Genomic DNA, 12,814 nt, shown 5'->3' on the forward strand with positions numbered 1-12,814 from the left:
TTGTTCGAGCCCGACGAACACAACATCGCTACCATCAAGCTACTGTTGCTCGCTTTCGAGATATTATCGGGGCTTAAGATCAACTTTTTGAAGAGCGAAGTGATCACCATCGGGGTGGATGATCCTGAAAGTGCTCGGATTGCTAACATACTTAATTGCAGGCTGGGGAGCTTCCCGATTAAGTACCTTGGCCTCCCGATCTCGACCAAGAAACTTTCCATTGCAGAATGGGAACCTCTATATAGGAAAGTCGCAAACCGGGTGAGCCCTTGGAGGGGCAGGTTTATGTCCTCGGTGGCACGGCTTATCCTCACTAACTCGAGCTTATCCTCCCTCCCACTTTTCACGGTGGGAATGTTCTTACTAGCGGATGGGGTTCATGCCAGATTCAACACACCGCGCTCTCGGTTCTTTTGGGAAGGAGCTGGGCCCAAGCGCAAATGTCACTTAGTGAAATGGGCAACGGTTTGTAGGCCAAAAAAATTCGGCGGCCTGGGAGTTATGAACTCTAAACTCATGAACGTGGCCCTGCTTACTAAGTGGTGGTGGCGTCTGGCCCAAAATGAGTCGGGACTTTGGGCTGACATCCTTCGGGCTAAATATTTCCCGAATGGGAATTTGTTCAAGGCAAAGAGCAACGGTTCGGCCTTTTGGAATGGGGTCCAAGCGGTGCGGCCGGCTTTCACAGTGGGTGCACAATTCCGTGTGAACGATGGCAAGTCCGCACGTTTGTGGCTCGACCATTGGTGGGGTTAGGGACCGTTGTGGCACTCCCACCCGGAACTGTACCAACTGGCAACGGACACCAACATTATGGTGGCCGATGCGCTACGCGTCCATCCGCCTGCTATCTCCTTTATTAGGACACTAGACACGACGGAGGCCGCCAGCTGGGACTCGTTGGCGGCTGACTTGGGTGGAATGACCCGTAGTAATGGGGCGGATAAGATTATGTGGAAGTTGACCTCCTCCAAGAAGTTTACGGTCAAGTCCCTATACGACAAGCTTTCCAAGGGTACTACGCTAGACATTGCTAGGGGGCTATGGAAGGCCGGTATACCTCTCAAAATCAAGATCTTCTTGTGGCAAATGTTTCGCAACCGCTTACCAACCTCCGATAATGTGGCCAAACGCAATGGGCCGGCGGATAGAACATGCACCACTTGCGGTTTAGGGGAAAACGCAAACCACGTGTTCTTTGGATGTGTGCTCGCTAGATTTGCGTGGAGTGCGGTTAGAGACGCTTTCAAACAAAATTGGAATCCACAGTCTAGCCACGATTTACTTACTATCTTATCGGCGCAACGTGGGGTCAATGCCAGGATAGTTTGGCGATGCGTTGGGGCGCTGATGTGGTCCCTTTGGTCGGTCCGGAACAAAATTACGATTGAGCACAAGTTCCCGGCCCACCCTGCTGATATCATCTGCAAATGTCACATCTTCCTTCAGGTATGGGCGCCGTTGGGGAAGAAGCGTGACGAGGAACGCATGAAGGAGACTATGGAGCTGATCAAGACGACCATGGTGAAGCTCAACAAGACGGGACGACCGCGTGACCATGAGATTCTTACTTTAAGCTATCTATCTTCTTGAGGCTCCGCTTTTGTGATCTAGACGTAATGTCTGTCCCTTCGTAGCTTTATCTCAAGCCGACGGCTCGAGGACTGTTTTATTTGGTTTGTAAGACTTAAGTTTGTGTGGATGCTGCCTGGTGGCTTTATTAATTTAAAGCCGGACGCCTCTAGCATCTATGCTCCAAATTTTTTTGAAAGTAAGTGTGTGTGTGTGAGAGAGAGAGTTCTGTAACTGCCGGTGCGTTCATCTCTTTTATCCATATGTCAATGTAAATATGACCACATAAACCCTCTTGGGTGCAAGCAATCATGCGAAAGAGAGACAGTGGGACAGAGAGTAGGGTCTCTAGGATGGTGATGGAGTGGGTAGGGTCAAGGTTGAATCCTACACGATGAGAAGACGTGATGAGCCATGGCCACATGGGGGCGTCAGCACAAGTGGCATGGCAATGCAAGATCAGATTCTTTGAACCAGCTGCTTCCTCAAAAAAGATTCTTTGAACCAATTTCGGAGCGTACCAAAAATGAAGTTTCCCCGTCCATGCATGCACTTCAACTTTTCCTATGTTTTTGGTAGGGCTGGGCTGTCTTGACAGCTTGGTAGCATTTTCGAAGCATCGATTTTGCCTTTTTTTTTTGTTATGCCTTCCAGAATGTGATTTCATTATGAAAAATCGTAAGCACTTAGAACATTTGTCAAAGTTTAAAGAAAAATAAGATATTTTTTATTTTTTCGATTTTACTGTTCATTTGAGCTCTTTGTGCTCGAGCTTAGATACTCCTCGTCCTTGTGGACTGGTGTTTCTCCTGTCCAATCTACCTATAATCAGTGCATGCATGTCAACTTAAATTTTTTTTTAATTTATTCATTATTTATCATGACAGTATAAAGAACATCAGAACTAACAAAAATTACAGTCAGTTCCGTGGAGCGAGCTATAGGCGTGCAGTCATCATTGCCTCTCCCTCCTCCATAATTTACGCTTCTCTTCTTGTTTGTCCCATTACTATCTCTCTCGCGGCATGATTGATTGCATCCAAGATGATTTATAGACTTTTGTCTGATTATATTTATGTTGCCATATGGTTCAAGGAGATAAGGGCAGCTTCAACAATGTACCTTAAATCGGACCAACACAAAGAACAATCGTCGCCAACGAAGAGAAGCATAAGTTGGAAGGATCAAACGTGTAGACATACGACCGAAGACTGGATCCAAGCAGATCCACCGAAGACCAGCACCAATCCTACCCCGTGTGCTCCAACGAAAACACACCACCGCACGTCTTCAGACGACGCTAGACGCACCATCTGGACATGGATCAGATGATTTCCTAGTAATAATCCATGCATGTACGTGTTTGTGTCGCACCCGATTTACACTTGTACTTACTATGTTTTACTCGCTGAAATTGTGAACAGCTGAAAATCACTTATTAGTTTTATGACGTTTACTTTTGTTTCGGCCCTGATTTCTTCTAGCTCGATATAGATTGCACGTCAGCACTACATACTAGACCAGCTAGCTAGCAGCTCTGTGATATAGTACTTTGTATATGCTCTGCTGGACACTACTTGCATTACTCGTGTGACATATATGCTCTGCTGGACATATCAGTTCGATTTAACTTTACAACTCTGTAAACTGGATTAGTATTCATATTTGGATGTTCCACAATAGTTTGCACCTTGTTGATATGTCAGTTAGGCGGTCATTCAGAGCTTCAAGTTATTTAGGTACATGCGTGTTCATGTGTTCGTCTTGTTTGTTGCTAGTTCGGAGCACGAATGCGAGTTTAGATGAATATCTTGTCTGTGATTGTTTTGTTTATTTTGTTGTCGGTTAGTACAACATTCATGCTCTAGTTGATCTTGACCTATTGATAATAAGAACTAAAACTAATCTTCATTTGATTTAGTTCTGTACCGATTCAAACTTAAGGGTCATATGTTGCTCACTTGCAAATGTTGAACTATTTTTTTTTTTTGATAGAAACCTCCCTTCGCGGGCATGTCAAGCAACAGAAAGTCAAGGCTGGAGTTGCGTCCAAACTCTGGATCTTGATATGAAACTAGTCTGCTGCTAGTCAAGTTTGGTGGTGATTATTAATAAGACGACATATAACTTTGGTTCTTAGGATTTGGCTTCGTGTGTGTTAATATTACAGTTCTAAATAGCACGCTATCTCGGCACTAAAGTGTTTGGAGGGGCATCATGATATGCCAATTAGCGCGTTAACGCTTCGGCCACTATTTAAAACTTCTTACCTCGTACGGAGTATTGAACACAGTGGCAGCAACAAGGATACCATCTTCCACTTACATACAAGACAGTGCAGTTCCTTTTTTTTTTGAGTCCCGCTTCAATACAACCCCCTTTACAAAACGTATAAGGGGTAATAGGGACATTTCACAGTTCATACCCACTTATGTATGTGTATACGCCATACATAGTAGAGGACCCGCAACTGGGCCGGCCCACCAACATGAACCAATACAAGGAGGCGCAAAAGTAACGAATTAACGAAAAATGGGACGGGCTGCGAGTGGATTCAAACTCGCGACCATACTGTAGTTAATTGGAGCTGCTAGCCACTCGATCGGCCAGCTCCATGTGCTACGAAGGCAGCGCAGGTATTTTATGTATACATTCAGAAGCGGCGTTTTTTGTTTTGAAACAACGTTTACAGAATTCCACATTTCACGAAATGTTTTGAATATTTTTTAAATACCAAATATTTTGTAGGTTATGTGAACAATTTTTAAAAACAGAAACATTTTCCAAAATTACAAAAAGAATTGAGAAGACGAACCTTTTCTGAAATCTATGAACTTTTTTTAATATACGAACATTTTCTTAATCTGTGAACAATATTTAATAAGAGAAGATATTTTTGAAAACACGAATAATATTTGAAAAACTAGAGTGCATTTTAAAATTCTGAACTCATTTATGAAAAATAGGGAAATAGAAATTATGATTTTTTTTAAAAAAAAAATTGTTCACATGAGAAAATTTTGAAACGCTAATCTTTTATGGAAACACGAACAAATTTTGAAATTCTAAACATTTTCTAAAAGAGTGAAGGAAATACCGGTGCTCGAACGCTCATATGGGTCGGCCCATCCTACGGTTGTGTATGCGGTTGTCTGACTATTTGCCGTGACGTGCGGCAAATAGGAAATTCCGCACTTTCGGGTGGTAGCATCAATAAGACGGCACCACGCACAGGAGGCCGCCAGACTAGGTTGGCTCTTAGGTCACACGGGAAATCAGGGAAAATCACCGAAAATAGAATGGTAGTGCGGTGGGTTAAACGGTGTAGGTCTCGCTACTGACTGCTCGTCGCTAGCGACAAGATCTGATAGGCTTCAGTATCTAACTATGAAACTTGCATACGGTGTCAGAAATCGTTCAAACTTGACATGGATGCCTAACATGAGAATGCCCACCTACTTGCGAAAGTTGTGGATGTCCAAAAGTAGAACATATTTAATGAAGGGTGTCGGGGTAGGTCAGAAGACTCCTTCTGAAAGCACATTGTTTATCTTGTAATGGCCCCAATATTTTTTCATGGATTTTTATGACCAATTCAAGGCATCACGCCAAATTGTTTGGGCTTTTGACAAGTTTTACATTTTCTGTAGTTTTCTCAGTGAAAAAAGGCCGATAAATGACATGACATGTGGCACTTGCTTAATGTGTCGGAATTCGTTCAAACCTGGCATGGATGCCTGCCATGAGATGACCATCTGGTTACAAAAGTTAGGGTCATTTCAATGATGTCTAAAAGCACCATGTTCAACGTAGGGTGATCAGATACACCAGAAGGCTCCGTTCAAGACACGTTATTTTCCAATATCCGTCAAATGGCCACATTTTTCCATATCGTTGCATGACCAATATAAGGCACCATGCCAAGTAGTTTCGTTTTTTACAAGTTTTGTATTTTTTGGAGTTTTTCAGGTGAAAAAAAGGCCGATAAATCACCGGGCATGTCTGGTGTCGAAAATTATTCAAACCAGACATGTATGTCTAACATGTGCATGCCCACGTGCTTGCAAAAGTTGGAGTCAGTGCTAAGATTTCGAAAATAACACCATGTTCAACGGAGAGTGTTCAGGCAGGCAAGGATTTGTTTGGGAGCACCTAGTTTCTCGACATCCCTTAAATGTCCCAATTTTTTCCATGGCCTGGTATGACCAATTCAATGCACCATGCCAAGTTGTTTGAGTTATCAATAAGTTTTGCATTTTTTGGAGTTTTATCGGTTAAAAAAGACCAATAAATGGTAGGATGTGTCACAACTTGCACACGGTGTTGAAAGTCGTTCAAACCAGGCATGAATACCTACCATGGGCATGCCCACCTTCTTGTAAAAGTTGAGGTCATTTCAAGCATGTCTAAAAATAGACCATGTTCAATGGAGGGTATTCGGGGTAGAGAACAGAAGGATACGTCTGAAAGCACGTTGTTTTTTGACATCCTGTGAATGGACCCAATTTCTTTCATCGGGTTCTATGAACAATTCAAGAAATTTTGTCAAGTTGTTAGGATTTTTGACAAGCTTTGTATTTTCTGGAGTTTTCTCGGTGAGAAGGGACCGGTAAATGGTTGGACATGTCGCAACGTGCAAACTGCGTCGAAAGTCATTCAAAAATGACATACTCCCTCCGTTCGGAATTACTCATCCAAGAAATGAATGTATCTAGATGTATTTTAGTTGTAGATACATCCATTTTTGTGACAAGTAATTCCGAATGGAGGGAGTAGATGCTTGATATGTCGGCGCCAGACTGCTGCAAGAAATTGAGATCATTTATCCATAGTCCAAAAAAAACCACCAGTTGGGATGCGTGCGTGAGCATTTAGTTTTTCCTAATTTGGATACTTCTCCTATTTGTAATTTCTGTTATTATCCATCAACTGAACAAATTGTGCATGAAACTTTTACAAAGTGGAACACTTTTTTTGAAAATTTTAACAAATTCTGAATAATTAATGAAAATTTTGAACATATATGACAAACCAAATACTTTCTAAAAATTTATGAACTTTTTTGAAACCCAAACATTTCTTAAATTTGGGAACAAAAAAATAAAAAACATGATCATTTTTTGAAATTCCAGAACATTTTTAAAATCATAAACAATATTTGAACGACATTTTTTGGTATTCCAATTTTTCTTTCAAATGTTTGAACTGGTTTTAAAAAGAATAATAATGTTCAAAAATAAGAAAAATAAATTAACCGAATAGAAAATAAAAGAAATGCTTAAGCCTTCGCCCAACTAGGCGATGACATCTCTCCCTTCGGGCTCGTGTTGGGGACACCCTATTTGCCTCTTATTGCGTCAGTCAGTCGTTATTTCTCATAGAATCGATCGATACGAGTGAACATGAGCCGGCCATTTAAATCTGTTTGTTGCCTCAACAGATGCCGGTTTTGAAAGCCTTCTAGATGGCTCTAGGCCGGTTTTCACTGGTTTCTATACGTACTTAGTTATTTATTTATTCATATTTTAGAAAAAAGTTCAAATATTACAAATAGTGGTCGCATTTTTTGAAAAAGTTCAGAGTTTCAAAATTGCTTGTGTTTTAAAAATTGTTTGGGATTTCAATAAATGTTTAATTTCTTCACGCAATTTTGAAAGAATATTCATTCCTGTTTTCACAAAGAAATGAGAGAAAAAAAGAGGAAAAACAATGGAAAACCGAACAGCAAAAAAACATGTTTTTTTTTTGCAATGTCATTTTGGGCCTTTGGATGAGCTCAAACTGTGAAGCTGGACGTCAAAAATCTGTACGCTTTGGATTTTCCGTAAAAAGAAGGAAATGGCCGCCCAAGAGGAAATATCTTAAACAACCGCACTGCCAGTTGGTCAATATAGCATGCTTGTTCGGTCTCTTTGCATGACAAGAGCAGGTCCTGTGTTCGAGTCCGGCTGCATCATATTTTTAGATTTTCCACTGTTTCACTACTGCAGAGACTGTTTGCTGCTGCGCTGACCCAGTTGAGCTTCCATCTTCCATGTACGCCGGGCGGTATATACTCTGTCTAATTCTCGAAAAAAAACACAGGCTGCGTATCGGGGTGGGTGCAAAAAGACCATCATACTCTTTATTATGAAGGGGTATGGAGAGATCTTCTCCGTTGATGTGTTTAAGGGGGTTGTACCGAAGCAGAAGTCTTTTTTTTTGGATTCTCTCTCTGAACGCAGTTAAGCTGAAGCTATTCCACAGAAACTGCTGGTGACCTTTCTGCTGAATCGAGAATATAAATAAATTCACTCAAGCAGAAGCCTCTGATGCCATACCATATATATTTTGTAAATCTAAGACACTAGTGGCCACCTGTCGCCTGAATTTGCTCAGGTTGGTTAATCGGATGAAATGAAGGTGGCTATACAAGTTCAAAAATACCATCAAAAGAAAGCTTGAGAAATCAATTCTGAAGCATTTGAATCCTGAAAACTGGGCTAGTCTGGGCAAGATCCCTGCGCGCGGTTTAGCTTACTGAAACAAAATTAACAGGTTTCCTTTTGTAGGATTGCCAACATAGAACCATGCACGTTGCCAAAGCCAGAACCGTCACTTGTCTTCATTTATGTGCTATTCCACAGAAACTGCATGTAGTGACTCTTCAGAGGACCGTCATGTCGGACCGCATTTTGGCAATCTAATTAATTAACACACTAGTACAGGCCTTTCGATAACTTGTGGCCTGACTTTGCTTAGTAGACTGAAATCAAGTGACAACCAAAAGAAGCTTCAGAAAGCAAAGTGTCTGAATCCTGAAAATTGAGGTAGCCGGAACAAGATCCTTGCACGCGGTTTAGCTTCCTGAAATAAAATTACAAAATTCACTTTTTCAGGGACAAAATGCGCAATAGTGCAAGGATTCAGAATTCAGATTCTCCAGCAAACATCAGCAAACACCTTCAATATTATCATTTGTGGTCAATGACACCACTCGTCAGAATGTGCTGATGAACAACTGTGGGTGGTTGATGGGCAGCTCGTGGCAGGCAGTCGAGGGGACAACGGAGGGAGGGCCAAGGTGCTGGCTGCGAGCCATGCACATTGCCAAAGCCATATTCGTCACTTGTCTTCGTTTTTGGGCTAATCCATGGAAACTGCATGCAGTGACTGTCGCTGAAGCTGAAGCTAGAATATAAACAGATTCACTCTAGCAGAAGACTGCCATGCCAGACCACATTTTGTCAATTTGAGTAGTGCAGGCCTTTTGATAACTTGTGGCCTGATTTTGCTCAGGCTAGTTAATAGACTGAAATGAAGCGACTAGTATGGGAATGTTTATATAAATCAACCAAAATAAGCTTGAGAAGCCAATCATGTTACAAGGTTTCAGAATCTCCAGCAAACTCATTTAATGTTGCCATTTGTGGTCAATGACACTCCATCCATCAGGGTGTGCTGATGAACAACTGTCGATGGTTGAAACTTCAAAGAAACCCGTCGCCCGACAGGCATTGACTGATGAGCAGAAGGCACACCATTACAAGGTTTCATTTCTTATTTGACCAGGCAACGCTTTTGTAGGGTCTTACTGTTGAAGACGAGCAACTAGTAACTGGAGCAAGCAGAGCGTGAACATCTTCAGAAAAAGAGAGTCAAGACGCCAGCATCGTTTCCTGGGCAGCACCTCGGCTCTGGTTATATATTCCTCTATGGGCAGCTCTCCTGCTCCTGCTCCTGCAACTGCACCCACCAAACAACGCATTAGATAGCTCCCGTACAAACGAATTAAGTTGTATATTTCAATGTCTAGTTTATCTGTATCATTTTTTATATTTGTTAGAAAAAATCAAAGTTCTTATGAATAATCATTTTGTATTCTATAATAATTCATCCCAACAGCCATGCTATGAGTAGAATAACTTAATCTATAAAACCCTAGTTTGACAGCATTTTATACAGAAATTTGCGATATTTTTGTACGACGGTTTACAATCCAAGCATTTACGCCATATTAATCGGAAATTTACTATATATCTACCACTCTTATGAAAACTACGAAATAATAGACACAACCCTTGCTGTCAAATAACACAATTATTCACTTAAACTGAATGCAATGCCTTGAGAGGATTTGGTGCCTTACCAATTGTCTGCTTCAAATATACCAACAAGTGAGCGTCAAAAACCCCGTGCACCTGGAATAACGAGGAAATATCAGCAGCATACATTTCTTGTGTTTTATAGTGTCTGTATTTCACGATTTTATTGAATTCTATTATCAAGAATTGTCATTTTCCCTCGCTCCATACTGCTTAATGAATTGGCAATATGATCAAAAAATATGATGATTATAGGAAAGTACAACAGTACAACTTAAATAAATTATTATAAACCATTTTATTATTCCCTCTGTTCCATAATTCTTTTCGTAAATTTATTTCAAATCCATGACAAGAATTATGGAACAGAGGAAGTAACCAATAAAAAAGGCAATGAGTAAAACTAAATGAAATAGAAAAAAAAAGTCCATGTTACAACCCTCAGCTAAGCACACCATTTAATTTACCAGCTTCAATGGTGGTTAGAATATACCCTAAACTATTGAAACCGTTTACTTTACCCACCGTTACACAGTTATATGGTGGTTTTTGCTGTGATGTGGCATTATAGTAAGCGTAATTTATTGAAAGGAAATAATAGGTGCCAGTTTAATACGCTAACAGGGGAGGGGATTACCCTAAGGCTGCGCTTGGATGCGGTGTAATGAAATACATGCGTATTTAGTTTACACGTGTATCTTACAGGCCACCAGTAGATTTTCAGCCGGAATCAAAACAATGGGTGGAGATCTGTATCTTTTCTACAGGTGTATTTGAGACGAAACGACATTCCAACAAAGTCTAACCAAATCTATCCAAGGATGTGCCGTCTTGTTGGTGTCTCACCGACGCTTTGAACACCAGCGAGCGTGCACGCGGAGGCGGTGCCCTGGACAGCATAGAAGCACGCAAGGGAGCGGCACGAGCAGGCTACACCGTCCAGTGTCCGAGGAAATACCAGGCGCTCACCTAGACCATGTCTGCAATGTAGGGGAAACTCCGGGACGAGGACATGGTTGACCAAGGCGGCTACCGGAGCGAGGCATCACCGCCACCGGGAAACTCCTAGAGACGAACCGAGGCTACTAGACAATGTTTTGTGGCTCTGGACGTCTAGGTGGGGCGCATGCTGCTCCGCTTCCTCGAGCACCTCCGCTGGCTTTGCGGCCGCATGCATTTTAAATTCACTAGCCTATACACGTACTGTAGTAAAGAGCATACAAGTAACTCTAGTTAAGTTACTAACGTATATATTGAACTACTAATAAGCATGCTGCTTGCAAGGGTGAACAAAGGTGAATCAGCGTGGAGTTACCTTTTTCACCGTCAGTGTGGGCTTCTTGGGATTAATATCAAGCTCTTTCTCAAGTGCACCGACCAGCTCTTTCTCAAGTGCACCGATCAGCTCACCATCACTACCACCACCACGAGTAACCACATAGACTTGCTCAAGCGAAGAGAGGTTCTCCAGCCCAAACTGAAAATCACCAAATTGGTCTTTTCTTTCGGCAACAAAATGTAACTCCAGGATTTTGAGCTTTTGCAAGGTTCCTTGTGCAAACATCGAACCAGTGGCTCTTATACTCTCTATACTGAACCTTGTCAGAGACTGGAAGGGACAACCATTGCCAATGACTAACCTTTTATCTGTAACTTTTTCCCAATAAATTACATCTATAGAGAGGTCACGCAGAGACGGCATGCTCCCAAGTATATGGAGGTCTTCCTCTCTCAGTCGCCTTAATGTGATTGCAAGGAAAGAGAGGGAGGGCAAGGTGGCCATTGATTTTAGAAGCAATATAGAGACCAACCTATAACCCATGTCAAGGAGCACCAGTTGTCTTAGCTAAACAATGGTTGATGGCAACTTCTTCATTGTGGTGGACATTATGTCTAGCACTTGCAGAAGCTGTAGATTGCTGATCTCTTTCGGGATCTCAGTGACACATGTCCCTTGTAGACTCAAATACCGCAGATGAAATAAATTGCAAATGTCATTCATATGATGATTACCTACTTTTGTACAACCACTTAAATCCAATGCACGCAGGACAAGAAAACCTGAAAGTGCCGATAGCAAACTGAGGTCTTTACTAAACACGGTAAGTGACCTCACATATGACAAGCTGCTCATGGTTGGCATTGGCTGGACATCCTCTTCATTACTGGTTTGGAGAGACAGTCGACGGATCATATTTGGCAGTGACTTGGTATGCTGGCCACCCAATGTTGCGAGAAAGTTCTCCTCATTTGACAAGGAAGTGATAAGGTGAAGCACCATGTCGTGTACACGGATAGAGCTCGCCTTATTAGCAATATTGATATCCATTGTTTGGACCAAACTTTTGTTAATGAGCTCAGCAATGGTAATCCTCTCCTACTTCATACAAGCTCTTCCCTGCTCTTCATGAATGAATCCTTCACCTATCCATTTCCATATCAACCGTTTGGTTTTAATATCATAATCCTCTGGATAGAAACTGAGATACAGTAAACAAGTCTTCAGATTTGGATAGAAACTTGGTATCCTCCTCGTGTCCATCAGGTCAGGATTATTTCCTAGCCCAGAACCCATAGATTGATACACCTTGGACCAATACGTATATGCATTTTCATGTTCCTTTTTACCAGCCAACATACTAGCCAGTGTAATGATAGCCAATGGTACTCCACCACATTTCTGCAAAATGTTCTCACTTACTTCAGCCAACTCAATATGAGAGCACTTGTCCTCAGTTCCAAATATTCTTTCGTAGAATAAGTTTCTTGAGTCACTAGTAGAAAGAGGTTTAAGCTGATAAACACCACCAACTTCTTTGGCAACATGTAGAAAGAATTCGTTGGTTTTCGAAAGAGAAACAGATGGTTCCGAATGTCAATGGCTACAAAAATAACTGAGCCTGTACTAATGTCTTGTAGCATTGAAGATAGTATGATCCAAAACTTGAAAACTTCCATGTTCTCCTTTAGATTGGCCAGCCCAACTATTTCTTTGTAGCTCCGCCACAGCTTTTCCAAGAAATGGTCAACTATCACCGAACTTTTCCGCAACTTGTTTGAGTTAATTCTTTTTCACAGGCAGTATATAGCCATCAGTTCGGAGACAAGTTAGAATCTATATTCTAATGAGGTCTAGTTTGAGTTCTTTTCCCGACGAG

General features: G+C 41.6%; 1 pseudogene; it reads right to left on the bottom strand.

Annotated features, from left to right (window-relative positions):
• Nucleotides 1-10,956: 10,956 nt before the first annotated feature.
• Nucleotides 10,957-12,483, bottom strand: LOC125540906 (disease resistance protein RGA5-like; annotated as a pseudogene).
• Between the last annotated feature and the right edge of the window lie 331 nt (nucleotides 12,484-12,814).

The sequence above is a fragment of the Triticum urartu genome, chromosome 1A, assembly GCF_056163025.1.
Source record: "Triticum urartu cultivar PI428250 chromosome 1A, HENAU_Tu73, whole genome shotgun sequence".
Lineage (NCBI taxonomy): Eukaryota > Viridiplantae > Streptophyta > Magnoliopsida > Poales > Poaceae > Triticum > Triticum urartu.